Raw genomic sequence first — 25,151 nt, forward strand, 5'->3', positions numbered from 1 at the left:
CTAATTACTAAAATTTTCACTATTTTGATTACCGAATGTTACCAATTATCATTTAGATGTTAAATGTCTGTTCTTACTTAATTTTGATGACTAAAAGTTGTCATGTGAGGATTTGGTTATACTGAATGTTACCAATTATCATTTAGATGTTAAATGTCTCGTCTTACTTAATTTTGATGACTTAAGTTGTTATGTGAGCATTTGGTTATACTTGTATAATTCTATTTACTAAAATTTTCACTATTTTGATTACTGAATGTTTTCTGAGGATTCTCTTCAGCCAGACCATATTACTGGCTTCAATGTATCCAACACAATAGCTGTGACATCCATATATATTTGAACCTAACCATCACCCTAACCTCAAAAAAGTCTAAACAAACTATTAGTTGATAAAATGCATAGGCTGCGATGCTGTCACCATCCTCTTAATATTAATTACCATTTATCTGTCAAATGCATGTTTTGTCACATTTGATGACTGAACAGTATTTTTAATGTGATAATTTAGCACCATCTATGTTCGTTCAAGTTTTATCTACTTCCTTCCTAACTGTTTACCGGGAGCTATCTTCCAAGTAGAGACAAGCTGTTCTCTTCAGCTACCAGCTAATGGCTGTCTTCCATGTCTTCAACCTCAAAACACTGAAAGGTTCAAGGCACTAGAACCAAAAGTCCAATAAAAGCTGGCTCCTTTGTGGACAATATTAATTGAAACGATGCATGGGCTGCAGGTTTCCTTACTTGAAAAGTTCTGAACCATTGCCAAGTCTCCAACTCCAGCCCTTGACTTCATCAGCCCTCTACTCTTTGTTGACAATAAGTATTTTTTAGTTGTGATATTGCTATCAGGATTCAACTGTATAGTTTGCAGGTCAAACTCAATGACAAATGTTTCTTTATTAGTGGTTTACTCATGACAATGAATTGTACACTTAGCACTCATTGGATCTAGGTGATGCTCACAGAGGGGAAGCACCAGGACTTCCCGAGAGGTCACCCATCCCAGTACTACCCCAGCTCAAGTGCGCTTAACTCTGGAGTTTCCACCATGGTTAAACCCACTCTGCTTGCAAACTTATTTGCAAATCCTTCACCAAGTGTTAGTGTCTTGAACCATTCATTAGAAAGCCCCTTAAGCTCATCAATTGATAAATAGGAGATATTTTCCACAGCAAGTCAAGTTGTGATATTGCTATAAGGATTCAACTTTGTAGCTTTTAAGTCAAACTCATTGAATCATGTTTCATGATTAGTGATTCACACAAACCCATGTATAATGACACCACATTTGGCTACACTCTATTGACTAAAATTTTAGATGATGTCTTTTTATTATGTTTTTACTTGAAATTTCTTTCTCCTCTCCCATATTTTCCTAGTGACTGTGCCTTCCAGTAGAGTTCTGTTTTTTCATAAAACTTAACTTCAAAAGCAACTTTCTTCCTTCTTTCTAAGTTTGATAACCATGCAAAAATGTTGATATGGAATTTTTTTGACTCGTCTACCTATCATATCAACCTTACTTCTTTAACAATAGATATATACTAGAAAGTATGGTTCACCTGTCTGGGGCCCCTAGTCATGTCTGATTAAAACTCGTCCAGGTTTGTGTCTAGTTCACCTGTGGGTTCAGCCCAGGCAGGTTGGTTGAGCCCAGCTCAAACCAGGCCAGACCCAGGTGGACCAAGTGCAAACCGGGTAGATTTCCATTGACAAACATTATATAATTTAGTACAGGAAACAATTATTACAGACTTTGAATTAAAATCTTTACAATATAACACAAAATTTGCTGAAGTTCAAAAACTCATTATATCAAATTAAAGCAGCCCTTGAGATGTCTTCCAGTGGAATTTTTGTATCCAATTGCTCACAAAGACCCCTATATGATCAATTGGAATCTCTCTATCATGATAAGTTATGATGTAAACATTACACAATATCTTCCATAGGTGACAGGAGTTGAGTGCTACTATTTAGCACTTTTCAAGTAGGATTTTAATTACAAGCTAACAAGCTCTGTGTACAGCGAATAAGTAATAAGCATTTAAGGACTTGGAAGGCGAAAATGTTATTCGTGCAGCTGACTCAATTGAAATTGAGACTGTTTGTGAATCAACTAAGAAGACCAAGATTTAGATAATCCATTAGATGATTGAAACTTTACTAAGTTTCAATTGTTGAAAATTGAAACAATGATACTCGACCTCAATATTATTATTTGAACATTTCGATACTAATATCATTACAAGTTTATGTAGTTTTTGTTGTTTTTATGATACTATGTGGCATTCTACTCTTATTCATACTTCTAGGCTCTACGTACATACCTACCTACCTATATACGTACAACCATACCTACCAATATATATATATATATATATATATATATATATATATATATATATATATATATATATATATATATTCTCTTTTAGTACTAATGAACCCAAACAGACCGAACCAACAACTTAGGATATATAAATGGCAAAGGAACCTGTATAACCTGTATTTGATTCTGCTTGTATAGCTGTTCAACTCAGCAATAAAGTTAAAGTACTAACTACTAACCATGGGAGACATCTTGCACTGCCTTGAAGCAAATGCAGATCAATAATGCTATCTGAAAGTATAAAAGTTAAGCTTTGGAATAATGTGATTCAAAGGAAATTCATAGAGCTTTGTGTGAAATGGTACATTCTGTGTGAAAGTTGATCGCAGGATGCCTTTCAGCACTGAATTAGAAGAATAAATTCAGTTAAACAGTAAGGCAACTGTATGTAGGCATTGAATACTATATGTTGAATAGGCTAAGAAGTGAAATATGGAAATCATGAAGGAAATGTAGAAAAGGAGAAAATCTCATCATCATATGGTTACAACTGGAACATAAATAATAGTTGATGTCTTCATGACAAACATGTTATCTAAAAAAAAGTCTAGGACAAGACCTGTTTGAAATAAAACAAGAGGGTACAAGAGGGGCACAATGATGGTTTTCAAATGAAAAGATTTATATACCCTGAAGCAAAACAATAAGAAAGCAAAATGCTTCCACCTCAGTGCAGAGGCATTTTGTATTTTTTAATTTTTTGAAAGGTCTACCAACATAGCACTTTAATTTAGTCCAGCCAAAAAGGACATTACAACCCACAAAAGAAGAATGGTCTTCCAGATGGTTACATTACTAACAACAAATCTGTAAGGTCAATCCCTGTTTATTATAGGAGGTCTTCTGTCTACTTGGGAAATGACCATGTTGGTCTAAGATCAGAACAACCAATCAGCATGGGGTTCTTTTGTTCCAAAATGTGCATGGGAATCAATTATTCCACATTAGTTTTAAGATTTAGTATGCGTTCTTTTGATATGTGCATAAATAATGGTGATTGTTGTCTTCACAAGCCAGGTTTTGGTGTCCATTATTTATATAAGACAGCTTCTATCTTGTCAGCTGTGCATTAAAAGAAATTGAATATATGTTCATTGTGAAGGTTGGAAAGGAGGCTCTTCATGAAAAAAAGACAATGTTAAATGCAACCTACAGGATAGATTTGCTATTATCTACTTATCAGAAAAGATAATTAAGTATAAGGACATCGAACCAATCAAAATCAATGGCTGTAAGGTGTTTCTCATCACAGAATTTCAATGGCTTACCCCCTATATAAAAATCCAGAATACTCAGTAGAGTAGGTTGTAAAATTAAATGATCACGATACATTTACCATGGAAGGGTGCATCCATCTACTAGTTTCTCGTCGAATATGCAAGAAGGGCTTATCCATCTACTAGTTTATCATCAAATATGCAAGAAGTCAAATGGTCATCTTGCTCTGTAGGGCAGCAGTATTCTAGCTTCTAAAAAGCAGCCGTCTTACAGGCAGATGTTAATATGACAAAAATCTAAATAAGTATCTCTTGGTGAAGAGTGAAATATTTTCTAAAAAATCTATAGTTGGGTCTATATTACAAGTAGCCATTTCTGTGATACAGACAACAACTACGAGAGGCAACAATTCAAGGCCAACAACCTTCAAAACTACATGAAACTTAGAAGTTGCATTAAAAAAACTAATTCAGACACATTCACCTAAGGCAATAAATCTTTTAATCAAAAATCGAAAGGAGAAAAAAAACTTCTACATATAATCTCTTTCGATATTGCAGCAAAACTATGTCATTACTGGAAATGTGCAAGAATCAGTAATTGAAGTTATCACGAGGAGACCTGTTAATCTGAAGGCAGAAGATGGCCCCAAAACACTATAATCTTCCCCTCCAACTGTGTGAAGACACCAACTGCAACCATTCTTGCCTGAGCAGCTCCTTTCATCTCCAACCTTACACGATCTATGACAATATGTAGTCAAACAAACAAAAATCACTCATACAGGAGAAAATTGATCCCACCATGTTTGAATAAAAATTTTCTCATAGGAATTTATGACATCCAATTATGATGCCAATATTTCAAGGTTCATATTCCGACACCGATAAATATGAGAAACATAACTGGGTTTGTACAAGTCATTAATGATGAATCAAAGACCATAGGATTTGTGAAGAGGCTATCCTAAAGATGGATTAAATGAATACCAGTTAAATAAAACTTAAGATACATTTTTAAATAAAATATTAAAATACATGTTCCAGTATGTATTTATGTCACATTGAAGGTCATTTAGTGAATCTTGTCTGACAAGTTTGAATGTATGTCCTTGTCTGCTAGCAAAATAAAGAAGGAAACAGCAATTCCACTCAGGAGTGCACTGCTAGAAAGCATAGTGTTTCATGTAGAAAGTGGCTCTTTTATTGCACAAGCTAAGGATATATATTGTATAATATAGATGCTAATTATAAAATTGTTCGTAATGACAATATGTAAAGCTTTTCAGATTATCATGCACACTAACCATGAAAACATCAAAGCTTCTGTTTTGCTTGCTATTCAAAAACAAACAAAAACGTCACGGGAATGGGCAATACAATACTGGGATGGGGGAAAGGGGTCCAGTACAAAGAACTTAAATGTCTTAAGAGGCACAAAAGCAAATACATGTTTTCATGTTTGATCCCACAAGCATCAGCTGTAGTCCCTCTCATCATATGGCCTTATCTACTTGTATGTTTTTTCATGAATTTAATAACATGGTTAAATTAGAGAATCATTTTTTCTATTCAAAAATATTAAATTCAATTTTGTATAATTCTAACTGGGATATCCATTATAACAGGAATAGGAGGATGGTACTGTGTGTTTCAGGTATTATGCTAACCTTTATGGGATACAAGATAATGCATGTATCCAGAAGCTATGCCGTAACTTAGTCAACACGTTAATACATTGATTTCTTTGTGATTGTGCATGCACAGCCAAACATTCAACTAACTATTATGACAAAGCTTTCTATCTTCCCAAAATGAAACGTTATCATCACTTCCTATTCCAGTTTTGGGAACCTATTAGTTCAAAACCATCAAAGGCAATGTCTGTTGATCGGTTTCACTTTCCCAAGTAATATTTGATATTTCTGACGTCAATGATACTCATTTGAAAATCTGTGTAAGATGGGGGACTATTTCCCACTAAGTTTATTCTTGAAAATGTTAATTCCCAAGGAAGCATTCAAAAATATTAAAGGATGAAGATCTTGGATATCAAATACTAGGGGTGCAGCTTTACAAGGCTGAACCTTAATTCCACTATACTCCCGTGATAAAATGAATTTTATTAGGTTTCAAACCAAAACATACATGATATTTTGTTTCCTTACATGTAATAACTTCTATTTTAAAAACGTTATTACAGATTTTGAAAGTTTCATTGATGTTCAATTTTGTACTGATTATTTCCCCAAGCAATGACACATTTGTTGAATTCTGCAGCCTTCTCTGACCTTTTCATCAGTAATATGATGCTTCTTCATCAAACTTCTTCTTCACACAAATTCTCACTTGTATATTACTCTCTTCATGCTTGTTAGAAGCAAATTAATAAGCCTATTCAACAGGATATTTTGTATATGTCCTTGTTGCTACTCAAACCATGCCAAGTAGAATTAGCAACAAATTAGCCAAGAACTCTTAGCCTATGGTGTAAAAATACTCTGTTTTTACACTAGTCCCAACAAAACCAAGGACCAATTCTTAAATCAGCTGCTCGTGACAACATGTCAACATGGACCTTCACATACCTAAAGATCTAAAAACCATGCATTCTTTTCAAGGCTAAGGTATGTGCCATTTTATAATGAATAACATCTTTGGTCTGTCTCAATTGGTGACCAAATCAGATCACAAGGCCCAATTGGTTGTCATGATGGTTATTTGATATCAGACATCTAAGTATTGTTTTCTTTATGGTCACCTCCCATTACCTAAACCTTCCTAAGCTACAACCTTAATAGACAGCTACCAGTCAGTGACTAGCTACAACTCAACATGGACAATCAGTTGTCTAAACATCCTATCCCTATGTTCTTGTAAAGGTGAGGCTAAGAACATTTCATAATCTAGGCACATATGATCATGAGTCAGGTTTTTTTATTTTAAGTTTAGACCACTCAACACTTCATTATGACATGCATTATTCATTCTTATTTACTGGCGCAAGTAGATCACTCTCTTCAACTTTTTCGTGTCAAACATGTAGCATTCAAAACATGTTCATTTGACAAGAGATCACTCACTGGCAATTGTTTTTCAGTCATACTAAGGACTACCAATTTCATACATCACTGAGATATATAGCTCCTAGCTAATGACACATGTTATAAGTCCCAACCGAATCCCCTCTTCATCAATCACTTTGCTTTATGAACTGACAGACAAAGGTCCAGTTTCAAAACATTCAAAATAACTCTACCTGGTAGCTACCTAAATTAGGCCAACACAAATAATGCCAACATTGGCATTACACACTTCTGAACTTGAAAAACCTTTAATGTTATATAAAATCTTGTTGTAGTGCAACTACAAATTATTTTTCATTGCAGTTTCAAAAACTGCCATTATTTTACACAAAATCTAGCAAGTCATATCCAAAAGTTTTTATAACTGAATTTCAGATCTAGGCAGCATATAATTTACTTAGGTTTTATCTGATTCTGTTACAAGATTTTTCTCCATATTGGCATTATGCACTGCTGGACTTGAAAAACCTTTGAAGTTATATAAAACCTTATCGTAGTGCAACTACAAACTATTTTTCATTGCATTTCAAAAACTGCCATTGTTTTACACAAAATCCAAAAAAATTTACAACTGAATTAGAGAATTAGGGAGTCTTTGACCTACTTAAGTTTTATCTGATAATGTTATGAGCTTTATCTCCCATGGCCCACACCTTATGATGTCTCTGTGGGCAGTACCATGAATTTCTCCTTTGTAGATCATATTTATTTTGTACCTAGATCGTTTTCTGCCGTCACCCATACAACTGAAATTTATAAAAGGGTAAGAGCAAGCAGCAATCTAATCTATACATTAAATCTACCTTTAAAGATCTAAGCAAGTGTACCTATTAGAATTACAAGGTAAGTAATAATGCCTAAGAGGATACAAATACATAAAAGCTATTCCAGATTTGTAATCATAGCACATGTGAGGATTTGTTTACATAAATTATCAAGTAGTAGGTTACAGTTGGGAAAAACTATGGGATATATCTGCCTAGTGAATTAAGCAGAATAATTTGCACAAAACTATAATCTACAACTTATCCGGGATCTTGTGGCATTTTCAGGGGCAGGTGAGGATTCATCCTCCTTCCTCATCTGACAGGGGATTGGTTCCAAACCATCAGAAGGTGTTTGTTTAAGGTAAATTTAGATGGTGCATCGAAAGGAAACCTGGACCCTTCAGGTGCAGGTTGTGTCATGACAGATGAGCTCAGGAACATTCAGTTGATTCGAGCTAAAAGGCTCCCAATTGCAATTAATAATGAGGCAGAGAATGTGACTGCTATTATTGGAATTACAATGGCAATGGAGATGCGTGTCAGGAGGGAGATTCTAAGATTATGATTAATGGATGGTAAAAATTGGTGACATGGCATTTAGACAAGTTTGTCAGATGAATCTGAGCACTTTTAGAGTCCTTCAAAGAATTTAAAGTTTTGCGTGTCTTGAAAGAGGCTAAAGAGATTGCAGACAAATAATCTAATGTAGGTGTGGTTTTGAATGATCAGATCAAGGACGAAGTGATTGAAGACAGGGAATACAAATTTATTAGATATTGGTTTCAACTTTTTTTAAACTTCATTTTTATCTTTGCTGGGGCCAAACCATGGGGACTGTGGGGGAGTTGGACTAATGATTTAGTTTCCTGGCGTCATTCATCGGTGAATGGCTGTTACTATACAATTTTGGCGACCCACGTCACTATGTCATGGGGCAATGATATAAGTGCGGAAAGTAACAATCTAAAAGGTGCTCCTAAGTTTATTTACTTCCTGCAGGAAAATTTGTGACAGTAACATGGGGGCAAGTGGAAGTAACAGAGAGGCAACATGGAGGCTAATTTTTTGCTTAATTTGCCAAACCAGCTACGTGGTGTTAGAGGTGAAATTTCGAATGGTAGGAAGCGGAGTGTATACAAATTTGAGAATGAAAGGCTTTTTGCTTGTGTGAGGCAAATTTTTGGTGCAGAATACATGATGAAGGACATTGCCTGAGAACAAACCTAGATATTTAGTCATCATTCTATGTGTAGGCGTTTGTCGGGAGAAGTTTATGTGAGTAATGAAGCTATGAGTAAAGCCTGACTGGAGTTCGAGTTTGATGCCACTGTTGGGTTGGGTTGAACCGGATGCAGGAATTAGAACTGGTGATAACCTGTAGAAACAGATAGAAGGGGCAAGTTTGAGAGTTCCAGCCTTTCATAATTTGGGGCACATCAAAGCCAAAGAAGCCAAGGATTAAGGAAGCGAGGGCAGTCTGGGATGAGTTGCTTATCTTTCTGGTCCAGCATTAAGCACAGATGGAGCAGTCGGAAGGCAAACGGAAGAGGAAGAAAACACATGACCAGAAAGTCAGAGGTCAAGCTACAAATCAAGAAGGGTGGTTGTTTTCCAGCCAAGCCAATGAAGAAGATTGGTGCAGGAGCACCTATTCCTCCACTCTCCAGAGCATCCACTACAACAAGCTCTTCATGAGTTTCACTCAAGTGCATTCATGCCTAAGAATCTTTGACAAGTTTTAGAAGTACTTTTCCATTACAAATAAGCCTACTTGTAAGGCCTAGTCGCCAATGGTGTTTTATAAGACTATGGTCATTAGGCACATCTTAGTCCTAGGATAGTGTAGGTGTGTTCTTAGGCTTTTAAACATGTGTACTCAGTTAACACAGACGATCCCTTTGTTAACTGACCAAACTCAGTTAGTAGTTAGTACAGAGTTTATCTTTGTGTTCCTTCGTTAACCAACCCAACTCAGTCAATACTATCTCCGAGCTCAGTTATCACTGAACGCTCGGCACATACGGGAAACTGTCTTTGATGCCTGAGTGAGCTCGATTATCACTGACTTTTAAACATGTGTACTCAGTTAACACAGACGATCCCTTTGTTAACTGACCAAACTCAGTTAGTAGTTAGTACAGAGTTTATCTTTGTGTTCCTTCGTTAACCAACCCAACTCAGTCAATACTATCTCCGAGCTCAGTTATCACTGAACGCTCGGCACATACGGGAAACTGTCTTTGATGCCTGAGTGAGCTCGATTATCACTGACTGCTAGGTAAAGGCTTGACAGTTTCTGATTACATTTAACAACTTCCACTTAATCACTCCCCAATGGTCACAACCTTTGAAAACCGGTTGGATTAGTTGGTAAAGGTCTTCAAATAGCCCTTTCAAGCGGGTGGAAGACAGAGAACATGTACTTTTGCAATTTGAAATCAATAAAATCTCCCATTTTTCCATATCATTTGCTGTAACACGTGAGTGTACGAACTGGTACAGATTGGCAGACGCAAATGATTGTTTGAACCTGAATCTTGAATGTCTTAGGAGGAGAATGCGAGTGGTTTGAAGGATTGAAGTAATTCAGCATCAAAAGATATTTAACATTCTTCCTCGGGTGGACTAAAACCCTTGTTTCATTGACAAGTCTTGGCAAAAAATGCCCTAACTTGCATTTCCACTGTAGAAATCTCATGCCACTCAGGAAAATGCAAGTTCGGAGGGTGTACTATAAGACCTCAGAAGCATGGGAGATGGAGAGCAAGTTATCTAATTTTGCAGCCCAGCCCTGCAGCAAACATCTCTGTGTTTGGTTCAGGACAGCAAGTATCGATGTGCCAGAAGCACCTAGGGGATGGATAAAACCTTTCTAACGGTGAAATGTGATCTCTAATAGATCCCTCTTAGTTTCTCAGTCGGTGGCTAAGTCTGATCAATAGCCCAATTTATACTTCTTTCACAAACCCAATCAATTAGGCCTAATAGGACTAATTGCTGCATTTTTTTTTTGGTTGTCATCTGATCAGTTGGGAGTCCGAAACCTTGGAACTAGAAGCATCTTCCAAAAGGGCGTCTGGATATCAACTTTGTTTTCCAGGTCTTTGGGAGTAATTTCAAACCAAGTTGTCATTTCCTCTTTGATGGGGCTAATTGGGGCTCCTAGGCCTAAAAGTCAGTTTTGCTATTTGAGGCTGTTGGGCATAAGTTAGGCCGTTCTAACCCATCAAGTTGAGTTTGTTGAATGTTCACGAACCTTTCAATTCCCCTTTGAACACATAGGTTCCCATTTCAAGCATATCCCAGTATTTAGTGGTTTTGTGCTTAGAGACCTAGTTGTGCTCTTTTGAGTACCTAGTTCAAGTTTGTGAGTAAAGTTTATACAAAGGTGTAGAGTCCTCTCTTAACTCCATTTTGGGGTATTTGAAGTAGTACAAGGCCACACCACTACCTAGTTGCCTATATACGGGAGAGCTCTGCATCAAAGATGAAGAAAGGGAACATCCACACTGCTAGGGCTGTGTTAATCATAAAGAGTCACGTTAAGAAATCATGACACACTGGAAAGATTAATTGTGTTTGGTTTTTTCTTTGTCTGCATTTTTGTAGTGTCAATGTAGCCCAGTTTTGCTCTGATGGCCATAGAAGAAATTCGTAGATCTTTGTTTGGGGTTTGTAACATTTGGGGTTAGGTTGCTTTGGCGGCTTTTGCAATTTCTAAGTGTTGTTTTATGTTTTTCTGCAAATGTAGTTTTAGGTGCATATGGAAAGTATATCTTCCAATCTCAGTGGTATCAATGTAATACTTTTTGAACTTAATATTAATAAAATATATCATTCATCAAAAAGAAAAAAAAGTGTGATCTTGTTACAAGGAAATAGCTACAAGGTATAGAAAGCAGAAAGAATATTCCAGCAATAACAGAAATGATTTGCAATTGCAATTTGTCAAATCATAATGTCTGCAGATCTAATCAAATAACCATGAAGCATAAAGAAATTAGATTTGAACAAAATTCAATGAGGTGGCTCAATATGCATATTCTCTTTCATATATAGGAGATATCTAAGTTTTTCCGCTCTCTTTCATATAAAGGAATTATTCAAGTTTTTCAGTACCTTTGCATACATTTTTAAGGCTGCCTTCATCACGGAAAGAAAATGCAAGGTTTTATGGAAGCATTGTTGCTGATAATGATAAAATACTATGTTACTGGGTTTGCCTGCATATAACGGAATTATTCAAGTTTTTCAGTACCTTTGCCTACATTTTTAAGGCTGTCTCCATCATGGAAAGGAAATGCAAAGGTTTTACAGAAGCATTGTTGCTGATAATGATAAAATACTGTGTTACTGGATTTGGCTGCTGCTGGGCTGTATCGGGTTTATTTTGCACCAGAACCAGGTACTTGTTCAGTTTGCGTGCAAGTCCCCCACCCCCCACACAGGATTCAGCAGTTTAGCAAAAAGGGTGATTTTTTCATTCCAGCAGGGGTCTAAATAAAATGACAGTTGACTGTTACTCATAATTGAAGGATTTTGTTGTACCTTGCTATGATAACAGTTATCAAATTCTATCATCTGGATATATAATGGTTTCATAATTTATTGCTGTTATATATATGCTAGTTGCATCTGCTGTCACGTTATATCAAAATTAATTATTGTTGCAATTGCTGTAACATCCAATGATAAAGTGATGAAATAAGGATTTTCCATTCTAATTTTTTCTATTAGCTAGTATTGATCAACATCTATTCGGGCAGATAAACATACAGTCTACATATATGTACATAATGTTTTCATAATTTATTGATATAATGTATCTGCTAATTGCATCTGCTGCCACTATATAGTAATAATATTAATTGTTGGAATTGCTGCAACATATACAATACCATCTTTTAGTTTACGTATGAGGGTTTCCCATATTTATTTCTGTTATATATTAATATAAGCATTGATATATATATATATATATATATATATAATTTTACATTTTTTTACTATGGATGAACCCAAAACAAACCCCAAACCCCCATTTTAGCTGGAACCATGAATCCAAACCAGGATCACTACCAGAGAAACATCTAAACAGTAAACTAAAAGGCATAGCTTCCCCAGGGGGCACGCACTTCGCTGGGTAGCTACAGGTCACTACCAGAGAAACATCTAAAAGGCAGAGCTTACCCAGGGGGCAATTAGTTGGCTGGATTTAGCCACAGGTCACTACCAGAACCAGCTCAATTCATTGTCAAACTATTTTATCTATCAATCCAGTTAGCTCATGGGTAATTTACCCTGTAAATGATTGTAAAAACTAAAACATGCCTTTCTCAACTTCAGTTACCTAACTTGTGCTTTCAGTTGGTCTTCATTAATATACAAGCTTGGTTAAGATATAGGTAACCATAAACAGGTAAGTTTCTCCCCTGATAACAACAACGATCACAAAAATTATGCTGACACAACTATTGCAATTTAGAGCCATGGCTATTCTATCCTTATATTTTGAATCATAAGATTGTTTATCAAACTACTCACATTCAATCTATGCTTCAATACCTCACAGTCAGAAATTCGTGGCCCATGGTTTAACAACTTTGGCTTCTAAAACAAATCATAAAATTCATGGCAAATAAAATAGGAACTAACTTGTGTTAGTTGATACAATTATCAATGGTCTGTAGAAGATAGAGATGTCGAGGAATAGGGTTATTAATTAATCAACTTACAGGGCTTTCAACATGTCATATGAAGAAACACTGATGCATAATTAACAAATAACAGATGAAACCCAGACAAACACTATCACCACACAAAATCTCTTAATGCCAGACGGAATGTTGTCAATTTGCTAAAGGTTACATCTGCAGTTGATAAGTCATAGACAAATCCAAAACCAACCCAAACCCACAATTTAGCTAGAATTGTTAATCCAAACAAGGATCACTACTAGAGAAACATCTAAAAACCAAACTAAGAGGCAAAGTTTACCCAGGGTAAACTTTGTTGGATGGGTAGCCACAGGTCACTACCAGAACCAGCTCAATGCATTTTCAGCTGTCACTCTTTTATCTATCAGTCCAGTTAACCAGAACCACCTCAATGCATTTTCAGTTGTCAGACTCTTTTATCTATTAATCCAGTTAACTCATGGGTAATTTAACCTGCAAATGATTCTTAAAATCCAAACATGCCCTTCTCAACTTCAGTTTCCAAATTTATACTTTCTCAGTTTCCCAACAAACAGATAGATATCTTAAGGGTTATTCATACTGACATTGACTGTGAGGGATTATTCTTGAATGCTCTTCATTAATCTGCAAGCTTGATTATGATACAAGCAATGATAAAAACATAAGTTTCTCCCCTGATAACAACAACAATACCAAAAATTATGCTGCTAGCACAACGATTGCAGTTTATATCCATGGCTATTCTATCCTTACATTTTGAATTATAAGATCGTTTATCAAATCAATCTATGCTTCAAAATCTCACAGTCAAAAAGTCCTGTTTCTATGGCCCATGGTTTAACAACTTTGGCCTCTAAAACAAATCCAAAAATTCTTGGCAAATAGAATAGACACCAACTTTTGTGTTTGTTGACACAATTACCAATGGGCTGTGGAAGATAGGGATGTTGGGGAAATAAGGTTATAAAATAAATACAATTTAATCTAACTTACAGCACTTTCCAACATTTAAATATGAAGAAACAATGATGGATAATTATCAAATTAAAGATGAAACTCAGAAAAACACTATTTCCACGCAAAACTCATAATGCCAGTGGAATGTTGACTGTTTGCTAAAGGTCACATCTACAGTTGAGAAGTTAATGGGGAGCATCTTAAGTTGTCAAGATATGCATAGAAGCCCATGGCTAATATGCTTTTGAGGGCACCAAAAGAGTACCACCCATATTTTAATTCTATTAATTAAAAACTCATAATGCCAGTGGAATGTTGACTGTTTGCTAAAGGTTACATTTGCAGTTGAGAAGTTAAAGGGGATCATCTTAAGTTGTCAAGTTATACATAAAAGCCCATGGCTAATATATTTTTGAGGGCACCAAAAGGGCACCCCAGAGACCATATGTTAACTCTATTAATTAAAAACTATAACTTTATAATCACTGAGCAATTACAAAACTAAAAAAATGAATAAAATTTGGAGATCGGGGATAATCCTCCTTGTTGATTTTTGTTTCATCAGTCCAAATTTGTGTATGTGATATATCTTCTATGTTACCCCAGGTTTACGGGACAGGGGGACGTGGGGACCGGGAAACGGGTTTCCAGGACGGATTTTTTTCACGGAGCAGGGGACGGCAGTGGGAACCGCTATATAAAAAGTAGGGAAAATTTTAAATATACAGAGAAATTTTAAATATTCATATAAAAACATGGATAATGCATGCTTATATAAATTATAGAACCCTTACATATAATGTTTGTGTTAAATAATTTAATAACATATAATGTTTGTGTTAAATAATTTAACTTTAGAGTTCACATGAGAGTGGAAATCAAACAAATTATCAAAACTGAAATATTAATTTTATGGGACAGCCAAGGGAAAGGTTTCCAGAAGTTTCCGAGTTTCCGGGATGGGGGAATGTTGGGATGGGATCAATTTTTGCTGAAAACGCATCCCCGGGTAACATAGTATATCTTCCCCTCAAAGACAAAGGATGCTTTAGCATATTCAGTGTGGAGTATTAAAATTGAAGGACCAATTTTCACTCCACTTTTCAACCTAGGTAAAACGATGAGGAGATTTTAATCCTTATATAACTTATAAGCAATAAGTGGGGTTGATACTGTTGCTTTCAATTAAATTTTACTAAGTACTTTTATAAGAATCTTTTGACTGTATAGTCACAAATTCACAATGAAAATTACACATAAAATATCAAAAACAAAATATATATAAATTTCAAAATTTTAGCAAACATTAACTCTGCAAAACATTCAGATAAGGAAAATTATTCTCAATGCCCTGTAAAATTCACCAAATCTTGATAGGTTTATTACCAGAAGGGTGGAGGATTTATGTATCTGTGACTGAAATTTACACACTCGGCACTAGGTTTAAGTTGGCACATTGTTTGGGACACTAAGTATCTTCTACATTGAATGAAATACTTCTTCTCTTTTCTTTTTTACTATCAGAATGAGAAAAACAAAGACATGACCAAAAAATTCAGACAGACAAGAAACAAACGAAATTTCCAATATGGCAATATCCCTAACATCAGATCTAATACACAGGAAAGAATCGAGTCTGATTAGTAGTGAGTAGTTTTTATCCGATTCAATTAACATATCAATATGGGATGTCATATCTATTTCCTGGAGCGACATCTAACCTTGGCCTTCTAAACCTTGAAAACACCCTATGGATTTCTAGACTCTTGTAAATGAGAAGAATCAAGGGACTTGTAAGTATTTTGTAATATTACATCTTCTGACTTTCATTAAACATGAAAATAATTTTAGTGCAAGTTTTAGGTTATTATTGTCTATCTGGAATCATTTATCCTTAGTTGAATATGGAAGACGCTCTGCACATTCCAGTTGTATGAAAAAAAATTTAACCAATCAGGAGGGTTTCAAAAATACAAGTGTACTCAGCATTTGTATATACACCTTTCTGGTAACACACAGTCAATCTTGGTTGTTTTAACATGCTAGATATATGCATGCATTTTCATATTAGAAGATTCTCTCACCAGTTTTAATGAGTTTTGATTATTGATGAGACAGATCCACAAAATGTATATGCTTTGACACATAGTTCAAAATAGCACAGAGAAGTGGCCAGTATACCAGCTTCTTGCGCTAATTGGCGCTGTGAAAAAACTTTAGGTTTTCTCATGAGTAAAAACAGACAACAAAAAAGTGACTTCTTAGTGATAAAATTGCCATTTCACTGCAATAAATCGCCACTTCTCAGTGATAATTAACCATCTTCTCGTGAGTGACACCACTAAAACTGGGACGCCCAGTGAGTTCCCCAATTCATTTCATTTGTACTTTTTAGCATTTGGAGAAGAGGAGAAGGGTTCCACTTCTGAGCAGTAATTAACCATATTCTCACTGGTGACACCAGTAAAACTGAGACGCCCAGTGAGTTCCCCAGTTCATTTCATTTGCACTTTTTAGCATTTAGAGGAGAGGAGAAGGGTTTTGGAGGAGAAAAATAGTGTTTGGCAGTGTTGTAGATTGCTTGCAAATGTATTTGAAATGGATTCAAAACTCTTTTAAGAAAATCCAGATTCACAAGAAAGTTTTCTAAATTCATGTTCTTTTGAGTTAAAAATCAGTTTGTCTTACCTTGGTTGCATATAACTTTATTGAAACTCTAGAACACCATTTGCAATGTTATCTAACACGTTTTAGAGTGTAATGACTAAGATCTAACAGCATGATGTTGCCATTTTCCCAAGAAATCATAGTTTTCTCATCAATTTCATCACCCAATACATTTTTTGTTATTTCCTTTCAGCTTGTGTTTAAACTTATTTAAAGTTCTAATCTAATCTAGTTTGTTCCTAAATATGTTGTTTATTAAGTTTCAAAACTTGTGACTTCAAATTGTAACATGTATGTGTAGGTTGATTTTACATTAAATGGCAAATATGGACTCCTCTACAACTGGGTCAGTTGTGACACCTGCCAATGGCCCCATAGGCCCATGTCCATCTGGATTTGTAGGCACATACCCTAAAGCAACTAGAGACAAGGCATGGAAATATGCCTTCGAAGGAACTAAGTATAATAGCCTGATATACATTAGATGCAAAAAACAAATTCATGGAGGCATATCTCGCTTGAAGTACCACCTTACATGTATAAAAAAGGATGACAAGGGTTTGTGATGTGACCATCAAGGAAATAAAAAGAGAGATGATTGCCTTGCTCGATTCCTAAGAAGAGAAAAAGTTGGATAGGGAAAGTGCAAAATTGGCCATGAGGGCATCCACTTCTGAATTGCAAGGTATGTTTCCCTTTTAAGAATTATTTATTATTTTATAACCACTATTATTATTTAAATGATCATAATGAAATGATGTGGGTTGTGACTAGGTATCCAAGTCACTCTTGATGAAGAATCCCTTGATGGCATAGTGGGCTCTCTCGTGGCCCACAAATCCACACGCCTACCATCCACTCAACTTCCACTTCCCACTGATTCTATTAGACCACAAAAATCTTCTCTTGATGGTTTTTTTGTGCATAGAAACACACATGGAGCACAACCATCACTGGAGGGTGCTGGATGGAACAATGATGTGCATCAACAAGTTGACATTCAATGTGCCAATTTTTGGTTTTTTAACATCCCCTTCAAGGTTGCAGCAAGTCCCTAAATTCTAACTTTGTTGATTGATTGTGTGATGGCAAAAAGGGCTACAAAGCACCTACTTCTACAAACTTGAGTGGGAGGTTAGTTTACTTGTTTCAAATTTAATAGTTCTACAATTTTGCAATTTACTTTTGTTGAGTGCATTTTTTTATTATAAAAGTTGTGTGCTTGATGTCATTTTTTTATTTCTTTGCTTGTAAATTGCTCAAAGATGTTATTTCTAGGGCTAAAGATGTGGTTTAAGAACAAAAATTACGGTGGAAACAATATGGCTGCACCATATTTTTAGATGGATGGGCAAGATGGAAGAAACTGTACCATCATCAATTTTTGGTTTCTTGCAAGGATCAAATAGTCTTTCTTAAATCCTTGAAACTTTCGCTCTCATGCTAGACCATGTTGTGATGGAGGTTGGGGCCTAAAAATGTGGTGAAAATAATAACCGACAATGCATTAGGTGGGATCTTACAAGAAAAGCATTGCACACTCTTTTGATCTCCTTGTGCAATGCATGTCACTGACCTCGTTTTGGAGGATATAGGGAAATTGCATTGGATGAGACCAGTTGTAGAGGATGCAAAGAAAGTAACAAGATATATCTACTACCGCCCTTGGGTCCTTCGCTTTACAAGAGACTTCATGTTACATCCCAATTTTTGACCTAATTTGAAATATAGTCGTTAAGGTTCACATGAAGTCAGTTGGCAGTTTAATTTGTTATAATCTAGGGAAATGGTAAGATAGTTAGTTGTTATGATTTCAAGTGAATATAACATGTTAGTTGATCATTAATCATGAATTCATGGAATTAAGAAGATGGTTAACCATTGTGATTATTTATAATTAAATAATTTATTATGATAATATAATTTAACTATGGAGAATTTCCTTGTAGGAAGCATGTCGAAGGGGTGGAAGCATTGTCAAAAAAGAATTAGGCAAGAGCATCACCATCACTGAGTAAATGGGTTGAGAACCTAGCGACTAGAAATAGGATATATCTATGGGACCCACATGAGCTATTTAAAAAAATAAATTGAGAAAATAATTGGGTTAAAATATAAAACGTATCTCAAAGGATTTTAATTTATCTTTTATCATATTATTTTAATAAATATTTATATACGTGCATGATTTGGTACCATTATAATTTAATATGGTGAAGTTTACATGTACATATAAGATTATAATAATATTTGAATTATAATAACATTTTAATTATTATAATATTCGAACTATAATCTCCCAACTCTATTCTTTCCAATTTAATATTCTTTTTTTTAATCGATTAACACTTGGCAAGATAAGTAAATTTAATATTCGGCAATTCGAATGGTCTTATAATCTTTCCAACATTTTTATTTTCTTTTTCCTCTCTTTTTCAACTCAATTTAACACTTAGAATTTGAATGGTTTATAATCTTGAAACTGGCAGAACCCAAGAAGTCACATCTTCTCATATTTATTTGAAGTTGTGAGTCAAAGGGGACATCTTTTGAAGCACCCAACTGCTTTTTTTTAGAATTGTTTTTCTTTAACAATCCCTGACCCGCTTTCTTTTCTATAGTGGTGTGTGAGCGGATTTTCATAACTCTGATAGTATTTGCATTATTAATATTGGAAAGGGGATGTGCTATGTTACTTCTTTGCAATATGTCTTTCTTCCACAAAATGAGGCACTCTCCCTACCAGTCCTTGTTTTGTATAATGTGCATCACGACCACATCATCGTATGCCAAATATCCTTGCTTTCGGATATGACATTTCATTTGTATAGACTCACATGTAAACTGCCACCGAGGTCTGGACTGACTACCATCTTTCACTGCACACTTGGTTTGCCGACTTAACTATGTACAGGTCATGCTACTCTTGATTCTAAGTTACTCCCATTTTTCTTCTCCAGTGATTCAATCTGTGTGAAATTTAGAATATATTTTGCTTATGTGGTACTTCAAATATTATTATTTGCATAGCTGAATCCATCGCAAACTTTGACAACACAATATAGGAATGAAGCATTGTCATCTCATTGAGTTGATATCACTAATATATTTTTTTTAAGTCTTGAACCACGATTTCAATTTGACTCAATGTAATCAAGCATCTGTGATTGCCGCTGAAGTTAATCGACTCCTAGCCTCTAAGTGAGGCATGTTCATTCTAGTTGAACCACAGACTTCAGCAAATGAAATTCAAGCCAAAGATACGTTGCGGGTAATGTTTGAATGTAAATGAGCTCTTTACATAACAAGGTATATGATAACCCAACCATTACAAATAAACACAATGTCCAGGTAATCATAGTATGGATCCATAGATCATTATGCTAGTGGAAATAAGAATTATGCAATAAATTATGCATTATTTAAGAATATTTTTTTCAAAACACGGACTGTGAATGCTGGATGCATGAAATCTTCTAGTATAATTCACAGAACCGGTAGTTCTAAGAATTCTGAACACCTGGGACTCACCCAACCATGTAGCCAAGGAAAAGGGGTGAAAAGGTGAGAGAAATGAATCTACAATAATATGAATCAATATCAGTTATGACATAACAAGATTTAATATTTTTAAAAGGAAACATTTAATAGCTTATGCAAGACCCTGTTTAATGTAACCCTTGCTATCAAGTCGTGGTTAATACCAGGATGCCCAGAGGATGGCAAGATGACCCCTGTCTATTTCGGGTAGGGAGGGCCTTTCTCATTAGAGATCATGTGGGGATAAGATTTGGTCCGAGGTTGGGTGGTTGAGCCCCTGACAATATTTCACCTCTTCCCAAGATGTCGGACATGTGTCAGACAAAGATAAGCTATACATTCAATTGTTTAACGGAAATAGGTATTATCACTTTTATATATATGAGAAGGTAAGATTAATTGAGTTATTTCATCGTTACAGATATTTTACACCTAGATGCGAGAGATAGATTTATAGATTGTTTTTCTTTATATGAATATCGAATATGAGCATATTTTCTAATCTTGAGTTATTGCCACAATTAAGAAACCAGAAGGAAAGGAATGATAGAGTGGTATCGGAAGCCCTAATTGATTCAATGGTAACTAGAACCCTAAATGATAAAGTGGTATCGAAAGCCCTAATTTGATTCAGTGATTCCTAGAACCCTAAATGATACAGTGGTATTGGAAGCCCTAATTGATACAGTGGTATCAAAAGCCCTAAAATGATACAATCGTAATCAATGTCCTAATTTATACTGTGGTAAGTGAAGCCCTAATTTTAAATATAGTGGTATTTAATCGTAATCATCATTTGATTTTGAGATAACAATTTTTAGATGGTATTCCATCATGACATTGTTATAGTGGTATTTATGGACTAACCCAGGTGGTTGCAGAAGCATCCCTAGTTTTGATTTTGATCTCAAATTTCATGGTACGTGGTTTTTAACTTCTAGAGTAATTTTCATTGATGGTGTTTTCAGCTCTTCGTTAAGAAATTTTGTTTAACTGATTTTAACTGTCATTCCCTTTCATATGAATGAAACTAATTTAACTGACTTCCTATAAAGATGAAGTGATAATTGTATTTCTTTGAGTATATTAGTTGTTAATTAAGACCTGGGAAATTAAGATGTTACACTTCACCCATGGGAAGGAGTTGATTTGACTCAAGGTCACAAGATTTGCAACGATATTCTTAACGTTGCAAAGTGTTCTTGGTTTTATGAATCGTTTGAGGCAAATGTTTGTGAGACCACCATGGCTGGAGTCAAGTTATTCAAAGCAGCTTGATGGCCAGAGTGTTGCGCGCACTGTCTTTGACAATCACTTTTTTGGTCTAGCTATAGACATTGTGGAGGTAACTTGGAACCTTCAAAAGTTGAATATTTAACTTTTTTGTATTCAATAATCAAGTCTTTCATTATTAATCTATAACCCTACTCTCTAATTAATGATAATCGTTTTCTAAGTTTCAATTGTAGGTGGTAAAGCCCTTGGTTAAAGTTCTCAGCTTGGTAAATGGGAAACAAAACCCCAATGGGGTCCCTTTATGAGGCCATAGATAGGGCCAAAGAGGCTCTAAGAAATTAATACACGGGGAACAGTCTAAATTTTGAGCCCATATTTGGTGGAGCAATCAGCTACACCAACACAATCATGCGACGAGGTACTTCCTCAACCCTTGCTTTCACTTCTCTATATCGTACGAGATCCCAATATAGAGATCATTTTTGAGGGCTTCTATAAATGCATGCAAAGGATGGTACCTGAGGTTGAGGTTGGAGAACTCATTGTTGCCAAGAAGGAAGTGTATCAAAATACAACAGACAATTTATTCTCCTCAAACATGGCAAAGAGATGTAGACACGCTCAACCCCCAAGTACAATATTTGGAATTTGGAGTCTTTCACATGCATGATAAGTCGATAAATACTAAGCTACAAAAACTTATTCTCGCCTTGCAAAAAAATGTTTTAATTTCTTTGCATTGCATTTGAATTAATAAGTTCACCTAATGTGGTAGTATACTCCTTAGGAAGTCCTTTCCAAGACATGCCCATTTGAAGCCCTTGTCAATTTTGTATTTTGTTTTAACGATGTTTAAATTTTTTTTTAATTTTTTTTTTGTATATCCTTTTAATAGATGTCCCCTGCCATCTTGTTAGAAGTGGCTTTAAAAAAATCCTTCCATGAAGTGTAGTCTCACAACTCGTCCCAAATTATGTTTAAGATAGGCTCTTAAAACTTGTACCTTTAGATTTGGACAGGCTTCATCATTATCATACAGTTTACCATGCATAAAAGCCCATATTTGTCCTGTCTTCTTTGCAGCATGTCTATGGTGCTACGACTGCTCCCCGATTGCTCCCATTTGGTATGGCAGCAGTGGTAATAGAGGCTGTGAAGCTAAAGTATTTAATTTCCTTATGTAAATGGAAATAATGGTCAAATAATAAAGACACCACCCCTTGGATATTAAATATTCACATTTATTCTTCTCCATCATCCCCTACTAGGTTCCGCTGAAGTCGGAAAAGTAAATTAAAAATATATATATATATATATCAAAATTAATTTATGGAAAATTTTACAAAACAACAATTTTAAAAATTCAAAACCAGATTCCAGAAGACAAATTTGCAGTACTGCATGATCAGTACTGAGTTTCTGGTGACAGCTGCATATTGCTTCTTAATAAAAAGCTACCTTAATATTAAAATTTCTAATTTCTGTAAGATTTTAATCCCATGTTTACCCAACCATTTCCCAAGTCTTCCACAAGATTTTGAAAATTTTGGATTGGAGTGGGGACATTTCTAGCCATCCCTGCATCTATAAAACATAGCCCATTGGGGATGTATCAATTTTTTCACGGGCTGCATCCCCAGGTTACATTTACAGGCATCAAACACATCTGTGAATTAATTCCTTATATCATAAAAGCTTAGCAAAAGCATGTATCAAAACACAAATGATAAGGTACAAAGGAAGTTGTAAGAAGACAACACGTACCAAACTCTATATCTAATGATGTCTAACCAAATGAACAAACAGGTAATTTTTGTCTCTGAAGGATTGGTTAAAAAAGGGACTTTTGAATGCTTATCGGATTGCTAATGGAAGTACAGCAAGCTGATATGAAGAAGGGATCACATAAATAAATACTCTCCCTAAAAGAAATAAAGAAACAAGTATCCCATAACACATTTCTCACTAAAAGCAATAGACAGCTCTATATTCTGTCTCCCTCTATACCCCGTCCATCTGTACATCTTTAAAGTTCATAAGTGGGTACCAATATAGGTAAAGAAAATATTAAACCCAAAGGTTTTTACTAAGCAACCAAACTACTTTTCATTCCCTGCCTCAAAAGGCAGAATACATTCCCATCTCAAATTCCAAAACAGATTTAACAGAGAACACATTAATGCAAGACTCCCAAACTACTTAAAAGATATGAGAACTGACATGAGAATTTTCAAATGTTTTAAAGCTTGGTATTTACTTTGCATGCATAACACTCTTAATGTCATACTAATGCCTGGAAGAGATTTTAAAATTAGTTTAGCGTGACAAGTTTGTAGAAATTAATGTATTTTCCCTCCCTCAGCAATTATAGACAACTTATAATAGGCTTCAAAGCCTAATTCCAAATCACTCCAGTGTTTTAAACATATTGAGAACTCGGTGTTGCAGAGAAAAAAGTGATATAACTATCAAAAGTTTGTGCACCATGAAGATTTGTATGGTTTTGAAGGACTTGAAGGACTTATGCTAGGGTCTCAGCCCACAACCCACCCCTTGTTGTTCCAATTGGCTTTTCTTGGTGGTAGAACTAAGTTTGCACTTCTATTCTTATCGTGTACAAAAGATACAGATGCCAATGTTAATAGAAAATGCCATAGGGATAGTCGAGGTGGCAAAATATAAAATGGTTATTGTATTACAAATATATAATAAAGCATATAGCAGTAATATATTAGCACAAGCTGCAACCTAGACTCTGTATCCCATCTCAAACAATTGATAAAAATTTATAGATATGTTAGGTCATGTTATTGCTTTTAGTTTCTTTCTGGTCCCTCTTTGGCCCTTGCAAGCAAACTTTCTGCTACAAAATAATCAGGCAAATTTCCACAGAAATTCAGAAAATTGTAGGGCTATTAGCATCCATGTTTTTGTTCTGTTAGCTCTTATCAACACTTGTCAGCACTTGAGGAAATAACCCATGTAATCAGTGTAATATATATCTAAAAAGCTTCTATAGGAAGTTTCTAATTTCAAAAGATACTTTGATGAGACATTGACAGGTCCTAGGAATCATCACCAAAAGTCTAATACTACGGACAAATTTCCGATATGGAACAGAAGTATCAGGGGTCAGGTACCCATCTCCAAGAGTCATTGATGGATATTAATATCCTTCTTCATTTTTAACAGTGGTTTCAGATGACCAAGAAGCGTGAGATTCGTCCTTAACCCATATCTGATTGACAGAAGACTTGATGAAAGAAAAGAAACATAAGGATAAAATATATTAAAGACCTAGTCAAACTCATGTAAAGAAAGTACAAAATATATATTAAAAAATTTAATTTAAAAAAAAAAAGAGAATAAAATACATTAAATAACCTCTAAATGACCAAATCTGTAATTTGATTTTGTTATGTATATCTAAAACTTAAAAACTGTTTAAAGTATGAGCCAAATTAATAACAATCCAAACAAATGCAGACTCGATCTCAGTGCCACACCTTAAAAAATGATTAATATAAGAATCAAGCAGACCTTATGAGCTCAAAGTGGCACCTTCCCAACACACTGCCTTCTAACAC

The 25,151-nt window shown here is 35.1% G+C and overlaps 1 protein-coding gene across 8 annotated transcripts in view; it reads right to left on the bottom strand.

Moving 5' to 3' along the window:
* LOC149570671 (uncharacterized) overlaps positions 1-25,151 on the bottom strand; it is a 109,362-nt gene that overhangs the window by 74,935 nt on the left and 9,276 nt on the right. For 5 of the 8 annotated variants that reach the window (XR_016362995.1, XR_016362999.1, XR_016363001.1 and 2 more), the window contains exon 7: positions 4,235-4,356. The gene's annotated coding sequence lies outside the window, so the exon portion shown is untranslated. Of the gene's footprint in view, positions 1-4,143; positions 4,357-25,151 lie in introns of those variants that run through there. The other 3 variants (XR_016363002.1, XR_016363000.1, XR_016362994.1) reach the window with 1 other exon arrangement.

The sequence above is a fragment of the Cupressus sempervirens genome, chromosome 3 (assembly GCF_028749045.1).
Source record: "Cupressus sempervirens isolate cs-2001-9-10 chromosome 3, ASM2874904v1, whole genome shotgun sequence".
NCBI classification, from domain to species: domain Eukaryota; kingdom Viridiplantae; phylum Streptophyta; class Pinopsida; order Cupressales; family Cupressaceae; genus Cupressus; species Cupressus sempervirens.